Source organism: Balearica regulorum, chromosome 5, assembly GCF_011004875.1.
Source record: "Balearica regulorum gibbericeps isolate bBalReg1 chromosome 5, bBalReg1.pri, whole genome shotgun sequence".
Taxonomy (NCBI): domain Eukaryota; kingdom Metazoa; phylum Chordata; class Aves; order Gruiformes; family Gruidae; genus Balearica; species Balearica regulorum.
This window is the reverse complement of record NC_046188.1, coordinates 37,773,166-37,791,634: the sequence shown is the minus strand read 5'-3', so window position 1 is coordinate 37,791,634 and position 18,469 is coordinate 37,773,166. Positions and strand designations below refer to the sequence as shown.

The 18,469-nt window shown below is 46.8% G+C and overlaps 1 protein-coding gene and 2 long non-coding RNA genes across 4 annotated transcripts in view; 2 read left to right on the top strand and 1 right to left on the bottom strand.

Moving 5' to 3' along the window:
• The window catches only part of RAD51B (RAD51 paralog B), a 469,034-nt gene that overhangs the window by 6,361 nt on the left and 444,204 nt on the right, over positions 1–18,469 (bottom strand). The gene's annotated exons all lie outside the window — the stretch shown is intronic.
• LOC142602047 (uncharacterized) lies at positions 7,650–9,996 on the top strand. Its single transcript, XR_012835687.1, has 3 exons — positions 7,650–7,734; positions 8,942–9,141; positions 9,524–9,996. It is a non-coding gene; the product is annotated as an uncharacterized LOC142602047 (long non-coding RNA).
• On the top strand, positions 12,432–16,016 carry LOC142602049 (uncharacterized). The gene is made up of 3 exons (XR_012835690.1): positions 12,432–12,521; positions 15,169–15,241; positions 15,922–16,016. It is a non-coding gene; the product is annotated as an uncharacterized LOC142602049 (long non-coding RNA).

Sequence of the window (18,469 nt, the reverse complement as noted above, 5' to 3'; positions counted from 1 at the left end):
CTCCAGCTGGTTATTTAACCGCAGAAGCTGTAAACGTAACCTTGCGTAGCTTCTGGGATGTTATAGAGCCCAGAGATCGCACTTGGAAGGCTGGAAAAGTGCAGACGTAGTTCCTGTCTTTAAAAGGGAAAAAAGGAGGAGCCAGGGATTACAGATTGTTCAGTTTAACTTCAATTCCCGGAAAAATACTGGAACAAACAATCAAACTTTGGTAAGCACCTAAAACAAAACAAAGAGATGAATAATGGCCAGCATAGGTTTGCCAAAAACAAGTTGTGTAAAACGGGTCAAATTTCCTTTCATGACAGAGTAAAACAACCTTGTTGATAAGGGAGAAGCAATAATAGTCCTGTATTTTGACGGCGGTGAGGCTTTCGTCACAGTGCAATGTGACACTCCTCAGCAAATTCAGGGAACCTGTGGTAGATGGAGCTGGTCTAGGGTGATGCAATATCGATTGGAAAACCGCACAGAGAGAATAGTTATTAGTTATACTTTAAAAAGGGAAAGGTGGATCAAGAAGGGTTGCTTGGGACTCTCTACTGGGTCAGTCTGATTTAAGGGGATTATGAACAGCTCGGACAGTGGAATAGAGAATATCACATTCTTGGCTACCACAAAGCTGGAAGGGGACTATGGGTCTACTGAAATAGAAAGCTACGACTGAAAAGTATTTAGCAAAATGGTCTTAAAATAGGATTAATTTCAGTAAGGATAGTTCTCAGTTTCTATACATGGGCATCACCAGGAATAATTAATTCTATTTACATAGAGTGGTGAATTTTTGCCAAAGTAACAACTCTGCATAAAAGATCTGACAGATGTTCCAGGTCAAAATCCAACTATGAGTTAGTTTGCAGATGCAAAAAAAAGGGCAATGCCCTAGTAGGATGTGTGCATAGGCATGTACCCTACAAATAATCCTGCTCAGTTCTCTGTGAGGCTGGCAGTTGGAGTGCGATGTCAGCCATGGGTGCTGTGCTCAAGACAAGGTCCAAAGAACAGCTGGGCGATAATCAGAAATCTTGAAACCAGAGCTAGGAGGAAGAATATAAAAAAAAAAGGCTTTCTTTAGTCTAGAGAATACCGAGGGAGATAGGGTTACCACTGTCAAATATGTGAAATGTGGCGGGGGAAGAAATGGGAATAAATTGTATCCGTGATGGATAGACAAGTAATGAGCTTAAATTACAGGAAAGGAGACTGAGGTTGAGTGTTAGAAGAAGACAAGCAGTAAGGATAACGACACACAGAAGTATCTGAGGAGGGTGTGGAATCGCCATCCTGTGTTTAAGAAGAAGTTAGACAAGCATTTGCCAAGAGTGATGTAAGTATAACGATCCTGCCTTGGGACATGAGTCTGGACTAAGTGATCTTCTGAGATCCCTTCCAGCCGTATAAATCTCTGATTCTCTCCTGGCTGCTGGAGAAGTGAGGCATGACGTTGTGGAGCACTTGCAAGTGCTCCACGTCTTTGGTTTGTTATGCTCTCATTTGTGAGTGAGAGCCAGGAGCAGGTCTGCAGGAGCTCTACGCGCTGCTTTCTGGTTGGGAGGAAAAAGGTTGCAGTGGCAGGTAAAGTCACCAAAGACTGAGACATCCTTGGATTATGAGAATATAGTCTTGCGTGGTTTATCTCGCATTTAAATGTCTCTGGTCCTTACGTGGTGATGATACGTGACACTAACCTTGAAAGTGTTGATCAGTATAATACAGTCTGTTATGCTGAAACTCTGTCACTCTGACCATTCCTAGGATCGCACACTAATCGCAGCCTCCTGTAGAGCCAGGCAGAGCTGGCTGTTCTGCTCTATATAATTCAAGACTGCTTGCCTCCATTTTGGTGGGAAACAGAGACCAGTTCAGCCCACAGCCCTGGCACTGGTGACACAGGCTGGCACTAGCAGCACTAAAACGGCCACAGTCTCCGTCAGACGCTGGGGAATAGCGATGTGAGCAATTGTTTTTATCTGGAGTCCCCATGGGCCAGTAGGGACAGAGCTTGCTAAAGATTATTTTCTGCAAACCCTTCCAGAAGTTTGTGTTTCTCTAGGAATTCAATGGACGATAAGTGGAAAAAGGTACAAGCAGGAAGGACAGAATTTTTTTTTTTTCCAGTTTCTAAACACAGCTTTTACAAACATCGGTATATAAATAGAAAAAAAAAAAAGAAGGCTTATTTTAAAGAGGTGGCTAACCAATGTCCCTTGAAAAAAATAGCAGAGAGCAAACACTGAAGTCCTTTAACTCTGTGTCATAATTTATAGCAGGTTTCCAATTGTGAAATCTCTCAGCAATGTGGGACAGATGTTATGGTGAGGAAAATAAAACAGACAAGGGGATGGGAAATGCAGAGAAGATGAAATGACACCGTGTTGTAATCCTTATGGGAAATCTCTATATGGCTTTCCAAAATACTGTGGCGGGTGAGCAATTAGGAAGCTAGAACGAAGCTATATAAACAGAGCCACTAGAGGTCTGTAACCGTTCCCATGCAGTTTCCACACGTGAGCGTTGGTCTCAAGGGCAGCTTTGGGGAGGGGACTGTTCCTGCCCACCATCTTCTAATGATCCCTTTAATATCTGTCCAGAGCTATTTGCGTAAGAAATGAACACAAACGGAGGTTTTCCAGTGCTTGTTCCTGTTCCTATGGCAGTAGATCAAAGGCAATAACAATACAGAGTTAATTAATTCAGAAGAAGGAATTCCCACTTGCAGCGGTCTTAACCCAGCAGTGGAGGGAAGGTGTCAATCATAAGGGGCAAAGGTGCCGAAATTGGCATGGATTTGTGGGTCGGGGTTTTTTTCCCCACTAAGGAGTTCAAGGACCGGGGGGGGGGGGGAGTTAAACAGTAAATGTCACCTGAGCTTAAGAAAAGTAGGGTTTTATATATAACCAACAGATTATAGGTGTGCATGAACCATCCAGTTGCAAGAAACCTGCACAAAACCTGGGCCTATGGTCTTGTAAAAAAAGAAACCTTTCTGAGGGAACTGTATTTCCCTATCCAGGTCAAGTTTGGAGAACATCCCTCTCAGCCTTACTCCGAGCACCCATCCCACATCAAAGACCAGCGGCAATCCTCAAAGGCAGGAAAACCTGCCAAAGGGAAAGTTGGGGAGGATCTCATCTCCACCTGCAGCCTTCCAACTTTGTAAATCACAGGAGCAGAGGGACGAAACGATTGGGAAGAATCAAGAATTATCAGTATTACACAGAGGCATGCGGGCACAAATCCTTGGTCAGAGCTAACAACAAATAAATGAAGAAAGGCCTTTTGGGAGGCAGAGCAAGGGGCTGGCCACCGGGGCACCTGGGGCTTTTTAGAATGCCTAAAGACCAGAAGGAAAGGAAAGAGAAGGTTGTGATTTCACTTGAGCTAGAAGTTACCATGATAGTAATCTGATGCAAATCTAGAATGGAAGAGCTTAAAGAGGCCAGAAGAGAGTGAAAAAGTGGAAAGAATGACTACTTGCCCATCAAAATACATTATCCCTGAGTGGGAACAGTATAGGAGAAAGGACCCCACATGAAGCAAAATATTATGGAATTCTGCTGATGTTAAATGAATTAATTTCCTCAGATAATGTCTTCAAAAGGACATTTTTTTTCTCAAACAAGTGTTCTAAATAATGTTTCACGCATATCAGTGGCAAAGCTCTTGCTGACTTTCTCCTTAAACAACTGCAGAATATTAAAGGTGAAGTCAGTTAAGACTCTGTTGTCCTTTTGCCCTGTATGCCCTTAGTTTCCTTTCCTTTGCAGCTCACCTAACCTGCATTTCTTTCTCAACATGGGGAAGTGACCCGCACGATCCTTTGTGTGATTTGTGCAAGTGTGCTCCCAACAGACAACACTGAGACAACAGAGCTCTGCTGAAGCTGCTTTTATAGAGAATATGTTGAATCCTGTGGCCAGTATGTAGTTTGGTGTAAGGTGCCAAATACTTCCAGGGTTGAATCTGACTACCTGAAATTGCAATGAAGACATTTTTGTCTTGGGCAAAACAAGGACACGGGGCTTATACCCGACTAAGGCAAGCTGACAATTTGTCTACTACTCTGTAAAATAGGCATTAATTAGAAAAATCAGATAGAAAACAGACTCACTTAGCTCTGATGGCCTTGTCTGCTGCAGGTACCTTAATCGTATTTGCAGAAATCCACTGATTTAGAAATTGTTTCCTACCTGCAGTTGTCTCATCTTTGAACTCCAGCTGACACCATCCCAATGGCACAGAACTTTAAGGCGGTGACATACGAGAAGGGATCTTTACATTACAACATCTTACAGCCAATCTTGTGGGTTTTAGCTGGAATCATGCATGCGCTTCCCAGCACTGCACGTGGTAAACGTTCTTGCCTACACAGAGACCTCTGTGTGTCTATTCATTCAGACACACCATCTGTGCCCACAGTGGGGCTGATGCCAACCCACGTGCGTGTACATGTGGTTTCTCATCATATATGTTTTAACTGAAAAAGGAAGGTGAGGAAGAATGGGCCTTTTCATTTCTAGGAAGGCCCTGAACCATCATGTTGTATATAGATCTGGAAAAAGGAAGTGCTGCCATTTGGAGGAGAGCTTAGGGGCTCTGAAGAGGATGGCCCCTTCCTGCTGGCATAATTTAATTTCTCTATTTACTGGATATTGCCCCATTAAACCATTTGCAGCATGGCCAAGGACAGGCTATATAAGGCCTAATTGCACTCCCTTATGAAACTCAGTAGAAAAAAACCTTACACCTTCAGACTTGGGGTTTTTTGGGGGTTTATCACATATCATATGTTCTCATGTTTCCTCAGAGTTACATTTTTCATGGCGTTTTGCAAGAGTTCAGTCCCTTTGCTAAGACATTACAAGAGCTTTCTCATGCCATACTGGGTCAGACGCCAGAACTTGTAGGTCTGATCTTCCCTAAAGCGTTCCCTTGGGCTGCAGGGATTGGCAGAAGACTTGCCAAAGTCCCAGCTCCTACTAGAGCCAGCCTGGCACACACAGCCAGGGTGCGTGAGACAGCAGTACAAAAGCCGCCATCAGGTAGGACCCGTCTGCTGTAACAGAGGGAATGGGGTAAGTCTCAGCCCTGAGGCACTTCCAGAAGGAGGTGAGGTGATGCCTGCTGGTGACGTTGCTTTTGAGATAGGAGATCTTAAAATTCGTTATTTAAAAAAACATTATTTTGGGGTATCTTATAGCCAGCAGGTTCTTTTGCACAGATGCCCCTCATCGTTGCACTTCAGATGTTATCGGAGTTTGCCAGTACGGTTCTAGGGAGAGTCTTTGGGCTGTTTGCTTCATAGCTGAAGCTTTGAGCCAAAATACTTACCGTAACTTGAGCTTTACAGGTTTTGCATATAATTAAGAAAGCAAGCTGCAGCCTGCCCTCTTCCCCCCTCCTTTCTTGAGGGTGGCTAAAGTACTGAATATATGACACAGGCACACTGCCTTTTAGCTGGCTTCACAAAACTAGATCTACAATAGTGTATTTTTTATGTTAGTAACACATATGAAAAGAATGTGTAAAGCCTAGGAATTATGCAAAGACTCACACTACTTCTGTGTTTAATGATACTGAGATATGAGGCTGGCACACCACACTATAGTGGTGCGCAAGCTTCTGGCTTTCTGAGCCAGCCTTGAAGAAGGCGGCTGAGGAGCGTTTGCCTCCTGTGTGCCATTTGTCTTGTCAGGAATGTGCTAAAACCAAATTGCTGTATACTCATAGTGATGGGTGGAGTTGGCCCAGTCCCCATGTGAGTGAGATTGAGGCATTCTGCTTTTTGTGGTACCTGATAAGGTGGAACTGTCTGTTATGGATGGCTTGGATTTTTCTCAGGGGCATCATTGGAAAGGGCAGGCTGATACCTACAACTTCCATACCTTAAAGATCAGGAATTCCTTTGTTTTATCTTAAATTTGAATTTTCTGGGGAGGAAAAAGGTCCTGATACAGTTTTATTTTTAATGCACAAGTGCAGTGTTCCAAGAATTATTTTGACTTAGAATATCTTTTCTTGAAATCAGTGCTTTTCCTCTAGCCTTACCATCCTCCTTTGCAACCCCAGAAAATGCTGGGTGGTATGTTCCTGAAGGCTGCTCTAAAGTAATCATCCAGCAACAGCCAGCTTCTTACCTCAGCTGTGTTAATGAACCTCTTTAAACCAGTGCAATGCAGTAGGTGCTTATGTGAGCAATATCCAGCCATGTGTCTGTGCTCCAGATACTGGGTTGGTTGTGAAGCAGGCAAGTCTCCAAAGCTGGGATAGTATTCCTGTTACCACTTTCCATGCCAGCTGTCTCAAGGAGCTGTTACAAGAGGTGGTTAATCAGGTGCTCGAGGAGAGATTTCACTCCCTCCTTTCCCTCGCCATGCTCTGGACATCTTCTCCCAAATGAGGAAAAGGTGGTTAGAGTATTAGGTCATCCTGGGTGCTTCTGTAAACTTCCATTTTCTTGACCAATCTTACTGTAGCTTGCTAGGCTGATTCCCATGTCCTGGTTCACCGGGGTTATGGCTAAGTGTACAAACCAAAGGCGAGAAGTGAGTGGCTGCATCGCAAAAAGCATATTCTGTTGACTGGACATTTTGTTTCGTAAGGCTGATGAGACAATCTGAATCATACTGTTCCTCCCACACAGAAATCCCCTTTTGCTATAGTATATGCCTTGCATACCTAGTAGCTTAATAATCAGCATAAAGCAACTTCTCTGCAAAGATGGGAAAACCATATATCCTGAGTGGTAGAAAGTGGGCCAAATGCCATCCTCTCCAGCTTTGGCCCATACTGACGTCTTGGATATTGACACCATCATAATCATTATGAGAACTGTCAGTGGAAAATGATTGGATGCAAAAAGTGCAGTTACCTCTCCCTTAGACAGCCAAGAATAACTGGAGCGTCCTGTTAATATTTTGGTTGCTCCACACGCTTTCACACAAACCTTGCTGGAAGGAGTGGTAGCAGCATAACAAAAGCAGAAGAGTTTGTGGGATCATTCAAGCCCACCTGCGCTCCTTATGGGCTCATTTGATCAGAAGGGCTGGAAATGAAACCATCTCCAATCTCCACTGTGGCTCACGCCTGACGTTCATGTGCGAAGGCTTTCTGAAGCAGCCCAGGCGCTGGCAGGCTCAGTGTCCTCATGCCCCCGCAGTGGGTTTGAAGCATACAAAACAAACACCGTTTTACTGCCTGATGGAGCCTTTCCAGTGTTGGTACACCATGGTCGCATGTGAAAACCCAGCCGTGGGTCACACTTTGGGCAAATGGGTGGAAGGGAGCAGGACAGCGTGAGCTGAGAGTTGGTGGCATCTGATGGGTAGGTGGCCAGGAGCTGCCAGCCACTTTAATCCAGCACCTCATATGGTTGTGTTGGCAGTATGCAGCAGAGGTTTTGGGTGCTGACCAGCTGTGCAATATGGGATAAAGAAGAAAATTTTGGCAGCGTACAGGAGACATTCAGGGCTGTGAAGAGGTGGGAACAGCTGTCTCAGGAAGACCTTTTGTGTGCAAGCTACTACAATGGGAAACTGCCACCCGTTTCTCTTGGGTGTCTGGGAATACAGGGGCTGTGAGTCCTGTAGTTCAAAGCTTACAGGTTTAAAATCGCTGAATTCAGTTGCATTTTCATAGGGCAAGTCTAGCTCAGGAACTTCCACGATGGTTTAACTGTGCCCAAAACACTCCTGCAAAACAGGAGGAGTATTTCCAGCAGCTCCCTGAAGACAGGTAAAGAAGTGAGGTTGGTGTGGCCATAGCCTCAGGTACCGACCGTGCTGGGGCTGAGCAGGGACTGGTGGGAAGGGTGGCTGGTGGGGACGCCAGATACATCTGTCTGGGCTCTGCAAATCCACCTTCCCCCATCCCCAGCACTGGCTCTGCACTCACATTGCCACCCCGGCTTGCTGTCCCTGAGCCCTGCTGCCAGCCTGTCCTCGTCCTGCCATGAGAGCACCCATCTGGCACCCACGTCCCCCATGCCCACTGCTCCCAGCAGTGGCTGCCAGCCAGCTGCATCATTTATTTTGGAGACCCGCACTAATCCCCTCCGCCCTTGCGCCCCTCGGTTTACGGTATTGCAGCCGCTTCCAGCTTGCGATAGCGGGGTGGCCGCCGGGTGACCCTGGATTAATGTAAATATTTTGCTTTCGCTGGAAGGAAATGTGACATACATTTGGGGTGGAAGTTATCCAGAGGCTGCGGGCTCAGGAGCCAAACCGCTGGGAAGCCCCGCCGTGGTGGTCTCAAAGTACTGGCACTGTCAAACAAGTTGGATTTACCCCTCACTGCGCTCCGGTGGGGGGTCAAACCAGTTTGCCTCTTGGTGACAGAGTGAGTGCAGTTGGGGGTCAGTGTGGGTGCCCCACGCGCACCCCAGCAGCCAGGAGCAAAGGCACCCATGCTCCCCAGGCCCGGCCCGGCTCGCCTGCCCGGGCACTCCTCCTCATGGGCAGCTGAGCGCTAGCACGAAAGCAGGTCATGGTGGAGAGAGAGATGAACACAGGCACTTTCCAAACTTGTGTGCAAGTTAGGAGCAAAGACGCCATCAGAAAAAAAAAATCACTACATGATTGTTGTTGTTTCTGAAACCACACGACTGTGTGAGCAGCCACGGGTAAGGTGGCTACTACTCTGTAAAATAGTAGTAGCTATTTTGAGCTGCCGACAGGCCAGTTTAAAGCCTGGATGGGCTGGAAAGGCTGGCCTCCAGCCGAGGGGTGCTTGCTCTTGGTGACACTTGCAGTTACCTGCCTCAGTCTGCCTGGCCATAGCGTGTGCTGAAAAAAGCAATGGAGATAAGATGCTTAAAGGCATACTATATGAAGTAGCTAGTGTTGAATTTTACATCTGATAAATAGTAATTAACGGTATTTCAAAGTACAAAAGGTGCTGGGATCTCATGCATTGGTTGGCGAGAAATATATCTGTCTCGCAGATTTAACCATAATCTTGCTGAATTATGCATCTGACTTGGCATGGCTGGTTACCCCGGAGTGGTGTCTGCTCGTTCGGCATTCCTCCCCCGCGTACCGAGGTGCCGACTCCCCGCAGTAGAGCCCAGCAGCCTGCCCAGGGACTCAAAGAGCCAGATTATCCAGAACAGACAAGCTGCACCAAGTTGAAGGTTTGTTTTTGGTAAGTATCCAGAAATTAAGGCACTAACTTGTTGAGGTTTTAGGCCATGCCTAGGCCCTGTCCTGATAAACTGCTGTGAGCTTAATTATCAACCTTTGTTTCTCCAGACAGTCAAATTTGTTATGGAGAAAAATGCACGTGTGTTGGATTCACTTGTGAAAGGCTCGACAGTAGATAATTTAAAATCAAATTACAGTGACACAGTCTGCTGTTAAACCAAAACCAGAAGGTTCCCTTTCACAGGGCAATGCCCCTCATGCACTAAAATAAAAGCTGAACCAACTGCACAGTAATGCTCAGCCAGTCCACAAAACCGGAGGGAGGCACATTGACTTTTTAGGAAGATCCCCAGTGAATGTTAAACAAACCCTGATGTTCCTAGCGCCGCTGCCCGGAATCAGCGCTTCGCTTCCCGGTACGTGTGGAGGCATTTAAACAGCTTTTGCGGCAGCTGCTGACACCATCGTACTGAATCCTGCCTGGGACATCTTAGAAATGAGTCACGGAGAGGGGAATTAACCTGTTACTTAGAGCACGCTGCCAGTGTGCTAAGCTAAAAAGCAGCAAAGGAAGAAGGCACAGAAATAAAAATTTACAGAATTGGAAACTTTCATCAGGTTAAGATGTGGTTTTTTTCTTTTTTTTAAATTAAAAATACGCACATATATATACATTCATATAGACACATATATACATGCACACCTTCTACAGAAAAAACAGTAAGCTGTTGCAATCAAAGCATGTGTCACACAATCCTAAGCAGGACATTATGTTCGTAGTAGAACATAAGGTAGGAAAAAAGATTAGGTGGGAGATTGCAGAAACCCCACCCCCAAGCTGGTGCTGTGGTGGCTACAATCCCTCCCTGCTACTGCTAATGTCTACAGCTGATTCAGAGAAAAGAGGAATGGCCTGTGATGGGAGTTGTTGTGTTGCGTCCGTTCCGAGATCCTCACAATTCACAAACCTTGCAGGTTGCCCAACACCGAGCGTTATTCCTTACGTTTTGGCTTTGTTCAAACTTGCGCAACTACATTTTGCCAAATTAAACCACTCCTACATTCCTGACATTTTTACTGTTAACCTCTCAACCTGCTGTAGCTATTTCTGATGTGGTGGTATCTCAGAATACCGTTTCTGTTTGATATTCAGAGTTGTGCTGTCGCGCTGAGCAGCGAGGCCGTGGAAAGCATGTCTGTGGGAAGCCACGGGGTCCCACACCTTAGCGGGGGTCAGGCTGCTCTTCCAGGTCTATAGTCAGGCTTATAACTGGAAATGATGCTGAAGCTCTTGCTTCAGGACTCCAGCTGACCTCCTAAGTCTTTGAAATCAGCACCAGCACCAGGTTGGCCACTGCCAGTGCCCTGCGAGGCCCTTCCATGCTGGTCTGAAGCACCTCGCACAGGAGAGTTACGGCGACAGATTTCTGGCAGCGGCAGCCTTCGGGCACGCTGCGCTACGGCAGCGCCGGCGCTGGTGCTGCTGCCTCTCCCCAGAGCAGCCAGAGGGAGGGGGTCCTGGCGTCACAGCGCTGAGAGGTGGTCAGCACCGGGCCAGCAAGGTGCAAGTCCGTGAACTCACTGCCGCTATGGATATGAAATGCTGGGAAAGGGCGAAGGCGCTCGCAGCCATTACAGACAGGCTCAGTTCCCTGCCCGGATGATGACAGACCTGTCTCCCATCACAGACTCTCTGTTTAACAACAGATTAACCAAATTCTTTCAAGCTTTTCTTGTGCTGAAAGGACATTGCCCAAAGCAGCTGAAAGGACAGCCCATGTATCCAATACTAGCAGCTCTTTTTGATCTGCTTTTCCTTTGACACTGTCTGGCACACCCTCCCCCCCCCCCCCCCCCCCATGTAAATTCACTCCTTTTTAATGCAGTTGGTTCAGATTTGGGAGGAGGGTAAAGTGCCAGCCACCTAAAAGGCCAGCCAGAAGAGCTGCCATCTAAAAGACCAGCTGGAGGAGAGGTGATTTTAACTGGCAAAAAAAAGGTGTTAAGACTAGTTTGATTATTTTGGGTGATGGTGGTGGTGGTGTTCGCACAAAGAGCTCTGGACTCAGTAAGAAATAGCTAATTCAGCCAGTACCAAACCGGTGCCAGCTCTAGATAAACTTTGCTGCTCTTCTTGGCAGTTTTCATCCAGACTTGTCCCAGTCAGCACCAGGAACTGCCGCTGGGTGCACCTCATAAATAAGAACAGGCTAGGAGAGACTTGTGATATGTTTCCTGTGTCTTTGCTTCAAACAAAGATGTCTCTCACGCCCAGAGTCCAACTTCACTGGGATGGTTCAAAAACTCGGTTTGGTGTTTACATGGTCCTAAATGAGAGCTGGGGCAGCCATCAACCTGCGCAGCAGGAGGAAACCTCCCCTGTGATGAGAAGTGTTCATGTCTGGGGTTTTGGCTCTAAGAATTATAGATATGGGGGTGGGAGGTTCTGTGAATTGCGGCTCTGGATGCAGCTTTCAGTGGTCAGAAGCCAGCTCTGTATAAATACCTGTGATGAAGCACGTGCTTAACTTTCTAAAGCACAAAGCTCTCCCATACAAAGATTCGTATTTCAAGAAGAGGAGAAAGAGAGATACATGTGGCATGTGTTTCTGAGCTAGAAACATGAAAAGTTTTTAAGAACTTTTCATGAAAAGTGTTTCCGAGAAAGAAGCCACAGCACATTTGCTGAGAGGTAGCTGGGAGGGCTCTCTCCTTTCAATCTATCAACAGAAGAGATGCTTGAAGATTGCACCCATCCTGAAACCCTCATTTTCTATAGCAGAATAATAAGCAAATAGGGTTTAGCCTGTTGCCTGCAGGGAAATGGTTTTGTAATGGAAGGAGCACCCTGCACTAAATCAACAAACAAGAGAATGGCTGTGTTTGTTTTTCCACGTACTGGAGGTGAAGGTGCAACCACGCTGGGGTTTCTTTCACATCCTCTTCACTTGACACAGGGCAGGGGACAGGCACAGGCACATGCAGAGCTGCGTATCTACATGGGGGGGGTGAGTAACTGGAACAACAAAAGCTTTGGTCTGTGCCTTCCCCCACGCCTGCCGTGCCCTCCATGTCAGCCGAGTGGGAGACGCGGGACTCTGGGCACGCCTGGCGCTCTCCCCCCGGGCTGTACTTTCATGAACGCTCTAAGCCAGCACTTGCCACCCCAGGGAGATGCCTTGGTGTCTCACTGCCCGCGGCTACTTGCTTCCACCCCTCAGCTCTTGTGCAATCACATCGAAGTACATCGGCGAGCGCAGCTGGACTACAACCAACCAACTGCAAAAGGGAAGCTCTGTTCCCGAGTCCAGTGCACTCTCTTGCACTGGGAGTGATCCTCATGTGCTTCTTTGGGCAGCGATGCTGGCTTACGTGGACAAGGTGTTCACGGCCCTGACCTGGAGGTGGGGGGGGCGGGATGCTGGCCCCAGGGCATCCCTGTGTGGGTGACAGAGAGGAGAGCAGCGAGTCCAGCTGAATTAATCAAACAGAAGCTGTGATGCTAGTGGACGTATCCAGTTTACATGGATTTATATACTCATAGAAATGCACTTTAATACAGCTAATTTCACAATAGGGGGGATATTTTTGCTTATTGATTACAAATACAGAACTACCAGTATAATTTTGTCCATGCTACATAGGCTTTGTGGTATGTCTGAAGGGGCGTGCCCGGCACAGGCACAAATTCAGCGCTGATTTGGAAAAGAGAGTTATCTACCCAGACAGAGGTATTTTTTCCTCCCTTCAGTTGCATTCCAGAGACATTCAGTTATTTGGAAGTATCATCTTGTGTACTTAGTGCAAAGGCGAAGGCAGGAGTGAGTCTATGTTTTAATCCTCTGTTATATAGAAGTATTCCCCTTATCCATATATTCCTAGCATTTGAACCATTAGCTCAAAACCAGGCCTATGGCAGGAATGAATGCTTTAAGAGAGCCTATGCTACAGATAGCTCACCCTCTCCATGTCTGGGACACCTGATGCACAGTTGTATGCCCATATGGGCTTAGGTTTTTCATATATATTTCCTGTTGGCCCTCTTTGCTCCTAGCAGATAGAGAGAGAGGTATTTTCTGTGTGCATCTGTGTGTGTTTGTGTATGTGTCAGGACAGGTACTCCTGTGCCTATACAAGTACTTGTAGACACATGCAGATATGTATGTGCCCATACAGACCCACGTTACTAGTCACGTTTACATCTGTCTATATACATGCCTATCCTGCCATGCAATCAACATATACACAAGTTTGCTGCAAGAAGCCAATTGTGTTTTTTTCTCTCCTGAATTGCCAAATGCTGGAAGCCGCAGGCTAGCCTTTGTGGTTACCCTGATTCCCAGGTTTCTTCTGCAGTTGGCGAGTAAGCGGCACTGCAAGTTTCCTAACAACTGGGATGAAGTTTTGTGTAAATCACCTTCTAGGCATTAGACTTTTCCCAGCAAAAGAGGGGGGCGGGTGTTTAGAGGAGGGAGAGTTGCTCTCTTTGATGTGGGGATTAGTTCACATGTCAGTGTTATCCCCTTTTTTTTAATATGCTGTGATTTATAGAAGGGCGGCTATGAGAGATAGCCAAGGGGACAACCACGTGGACTTACTGACAGACACCAACTCCCAGAAGATACCTACAACTAAAGCAGCCTGGCAATCAACAGAAAGGCTCCAATTGGAAAAAAAAAGAAAGCATCGTAAAAATTAACATGTTTTGCTTAACAATGCTTTCTAAAAATTAGGATGTGCTTTAATGCTTACGGAGCAGGAACTGGTTTCCCAGCAGCAGAGGGGGAGGCTTTTGCACATCCATAATAAAGAAATTATAAATGCTTTTTTCCTTTAAAAAAACGTTTGGTTTGTATTTTCCCCTTAGAGCACACATCACTAATGAGAACCAGTGTGGCTTCAAAAACCGATTACGCTCGCTTGAAACGTATTTAGCAATGCAACTGCTCCAGTCAGAGTTTCCACGCTCTCCTGCATGAATCTTTTATCAGTGCTTTAGGAAAACTTCACTTCACTTTTTGGTCAAAAGTTACGTGGTTGTTCTGCAATCCAATCTTATGTCTATTAGTGTTGGAGGAAACGTTCCTCATGCTTTTCATGGGAACTGGATAAGGCTCTGACATTAGGCTAGCAGCCATAGTCAGAGTAGGTTTGCTTAGCATATCTGAATTGTTTAGGCTTACTGCTTTGTGGAGTGGATAGCTGAGGGGTTGGAAAAGGAGACAGTGATGGATAAAGTAAGAAAGATTTAACTAGCTTTTATTTAAAAATAGTCTGTATTAGTATTTTTTCAAATTTCTATCTGTTTTGGCGCTTTTCAATTCCTACTATTTTTATTTGTCCAGTTCTCTTTGAATTAAACTTTGAGACATTCTTGTAAAGCAAACCTTTTTTTTTTTTTTTTTTTAAAATAAAAATCCCCCAGTTTAATTTCCAGCCAGATCAGCTCTTTGAGCTGATTCCCTGAGTGGCTGCGCTGGTGTTGAAGGCAGTGGGGGCGACAAGACTGTGGCAGCTCAGACTTCAGAGTGAGCTGCTGTAAAACGGTACCCTACATGAGCAGGTTTATCACGTCGTTACCACAGAGGTAACATGGGGTCATCCTCAGGTGTTGCCCCTAACTCCTCTCCATCCAGACCCCCAAAGTCCTGCATCACCTTCGATGCCGCTGTACGCGCGGGCTCCTCCCAGCACGTCAGAGGCAGCTCAGCGACTGCCCAGTCACCTTACCTTTAGGGACAGACAAAAGCCAAACCACTTCTTCGCCGCTACGTTTCCAATGGCCTCCCGCGATTCCCCTGCTATTCTCTTAAGCATAAAGAGGTTATTGTGTCACCCCCCAGGAACCCATGAGTGCCATTGACAACCAAAGCGTGACGCATGACGGGACGTGCCCCACACAAGTAGGCTTTGTACCCGGGGCACACACACGTTCAAGTGTGGCCTCGCAGTGTGACTTCTCCCACCCCGGCCGGGGCTGCTCCATGTGCTCTGACCCAAATGCTAATCGCTCTTCTTAAACCCGCAGTGAAAGCGCAGACAAAAGCTCCTCTGGCATCTCCCCAAGCCGTGCGACACCCTGGCCCAAGGCTCCTCCGAAAGTACGCTGTGGCAGCACGCTAGCACAAACGGGCACGGCTCTGCAGAGCACGGCAGAGAGATGCGCAGGTTTGGCTCCTACGTGCCTGCCTATGCGCCGCCTCGGCTTGCTGCTTCCCTTTTGTGCCACTGTGAAGAGGCAGCCAATACCTCTCAGAACCGTGCACAAAAGAATGTGTTACGTGCACAGGCACCCTCTCCCCCCAGACAGGTAACGGCAGGGTAGTAATTCAGAGTGATGTTTCCTTTCACCCCAGCCTGACGCAGGGGCGTGTGGCGAGAGCAGCGTGACTCGGTGGACTGGAAACGCTAACCCTTTCCGCAGCCTGGGGAACATGCCACCTACCTGTCTGGCAAGGAAGGGTATTTGAGAGACGTGGCACATGCTGCGCTACTTCTTCTTCTTCACAGATGGCCCACTGGGGCCAAAAATCAAAACCATTTTCTGCTTGATGGTTCAAATTGTCAAAATATTTGACTGAATGAATGTCAAGCTGTAACTTGAAGACAATACTTCATAGAAGGAAAGAGAATTCGGTGATCACTGCACTCCCGTCTCACTGCACTTTCCAGAAATGGAAAATCCTCCTCGCTGGTCTCCTGGCCATCACGTGGCAGGGCGGGCAATGCCAGCAGATCGCAGGCACAGACATCACCGACTTGTGTCTTCTTCTACAAACAGGTTACCATTTGGCTGCTCAGACCTACCTCCATTCTCACTGGCAGTTTGAATCCTTCCTGAAGAGTCAAATAAGTTTTTCCTTTAAATAAACTGGCAGCACCAACTGATTAGACTCCAGTATTTATGCATGTATTTTGTTAATGCTTTTCAGTGAGAAAAGTCATTCCTACGTTATTCAGATATGCTCTCATCTGGGAGAAGCAGGATTTCTCAAGTCCCCTGCTTGGACTGAATTGGAAATATCCAATTTAAGCAAAGTATGTTAAACGCAATATATACTAAAGAGTTAGATGAGCCACTTTTCAGTAGTTACATTGACCGTAGAGAATGAGACTAGAACTCAGATTTTATTATTTTGGAGGATTATAATTAAGAATTAAACAATGCAATAAAATATAAAGCAACAATCAAACAGCCAGCCAGTAGCAGAACAGGCTTACACCTTTGAATGCAGGAGAAAAACAGATAATTTGAAAAACACCGTCAATTTTATTTGGGGTTTTTTGTTTGTTTTTGAAAGTTATGTTGGTAATGATGGAGGTTAAAACAGAACAACATAAATAGACTGTAACTTAAAACTTTGCCATGGTCTTTTCACTTAAACCCACAAAAATGCATGTATAGGTTGGAGTTCATAACCAGCCTGCCCCCTCCCCTCCAAAAAAAAAAAGACCCAAAACCAAACCCAAATGCTCAGTTTGATTATCCAACTGTTTGGCTCGAAGGTGCAGCTGGCACGTCTTTCTGTGGGCCACGTGAAACCCAGATGAGGACCGGGCCCTGACAGCCAGGCACCGTTCCCATGCTTTCCTAAGCCGAGCTGCAGTTCATGAATCATACGCTGTCACAGGCGTGAAATCCTATGTGGAAGCATCAGGTGGGGAACAAGAACTCTTTCGGCAGGAGATACCTGCGCTCCCTCACGTTACAGCGATAGCAAGGAAATGACTGTCACTGCCTGTATATCAGAAACAGCTTTTGAACACTTCTGCTTTTCATCTATATTTAATAAAAAAATCACTTCCATTTGAGATTCTCCAAAAGCATGTGTTTTCTCTGATGTCTCACAGGTAGGAGGGATGCGAAAGAAAGTATTTTGTGACTTTCACAGCTCGTGTGATGTATTAAATACCTGCACTATCATCTAGAATTTGGTAATGGAAGGCTTTATGGAAAGGACTGTATTTTCTTTTTGATTCCCTAGTAACAAGTATATTGGCAATGCCCAGCAAAGGTTAAAATGATGCTGGATCGTAGCTGCGTACCCTGTATAGAGGCTTTAAGAAGTGATTTCTATACCCTGCTCAAGCAATTAACCATTAGTACGGCTGTTGGGCTACAGAAAGTGGGGCAACAGCAATACACATTTGGTTGGACGGCAGCAGTTCTTTTTTTCCTTCAGACCTAACTGGCAGCCTTGTCAGACATTCACCTGGCTCCGCTGCTTGTATTTACAGCTTAGGAGAGAGCTCCAAGGCTCTGGAAAGGCTGGAGCTAAATAGTCACCCTCTTAGCACCCTGCCCGGTGCAAAGCTTCCCTGGCACCTGATTAGGAAACACTGCAGGGGATTCACGGGAACGGGAGCTGGGGTCAGGAGAAAGTGTTAAACCTTTGCATGTAACTTTTCACGTGACCGGGCTGGAGATCCAGTGACCGTGGGCTCCATTGGCGGGCAGTGGCTTGCGGAGACCTGGGAATTATTATATGGGATTGGGAGAGAATGCCAGCAATGCGCGCGGGGCTCGGGGGAAGATGAAAGGCAAACGCCACTCAGTGAATGAATTCAAAAATATGCATGCAATTTGTGAATGACTGCTTTTCCTTCGCTGCCCCGGCACACGAGTTTCTACAGCCACCGGTGCAAGCCTCACGATACTGTCCCATGGCTGAGAAGGTCCATGCTGATCCCCTCGGCTCTGCCAGCCCACCCACCGCTCCCCGGCACCCTCTGCCACATGGGCACGGGCCATGCAGCCATTCCAGGTGAAAGATGCTACCAGCAGCAAGAAGAGTGCTGCTTTGGCATGTTGTTCATGAAGCTCTTGCCAAGGCACCAGCGAGCCTCCTAAAAGCAGCCGCCCTCAGGAGCACAGCGGGGTGCAGCTCTTTTGAATGCGGCAGCTCCCACTGGTGGTGGCAATGCCGTGGGGCCGTGCTTCTCCCACAGTCGAGTGCAAGGGGGAACAATTAAGGGTTGCTGATTTGGGAATCTGGACCAAGTAGTGCCAGAACAGCCCATCGGCTGGGGGGCAGAGCTCAGGCGGTGCCACCTCCATTTGTTACCATTGTGGTTGGGGGCTCACCTGCCTTGTGGCTGGCCACCTGAGGTGGCTGCTGCAGTCAGACGGGGTGTGCAGGCACGTGCTTCAAAAGTAACTTGCATGCCTCCCCACAGCGTGTAATTTTGGAAAGACGGGAGCAGGGCATTCTCCGTCTAGAAACAGTGTCCCTGCAGCTCCTCACTTGGCATGGTAGAACCATCTTTTATTATCCTTCGGGGCTATGGCTACAAACAGAAAATGCTTTCATTTCACTTTGGCGGCGGCT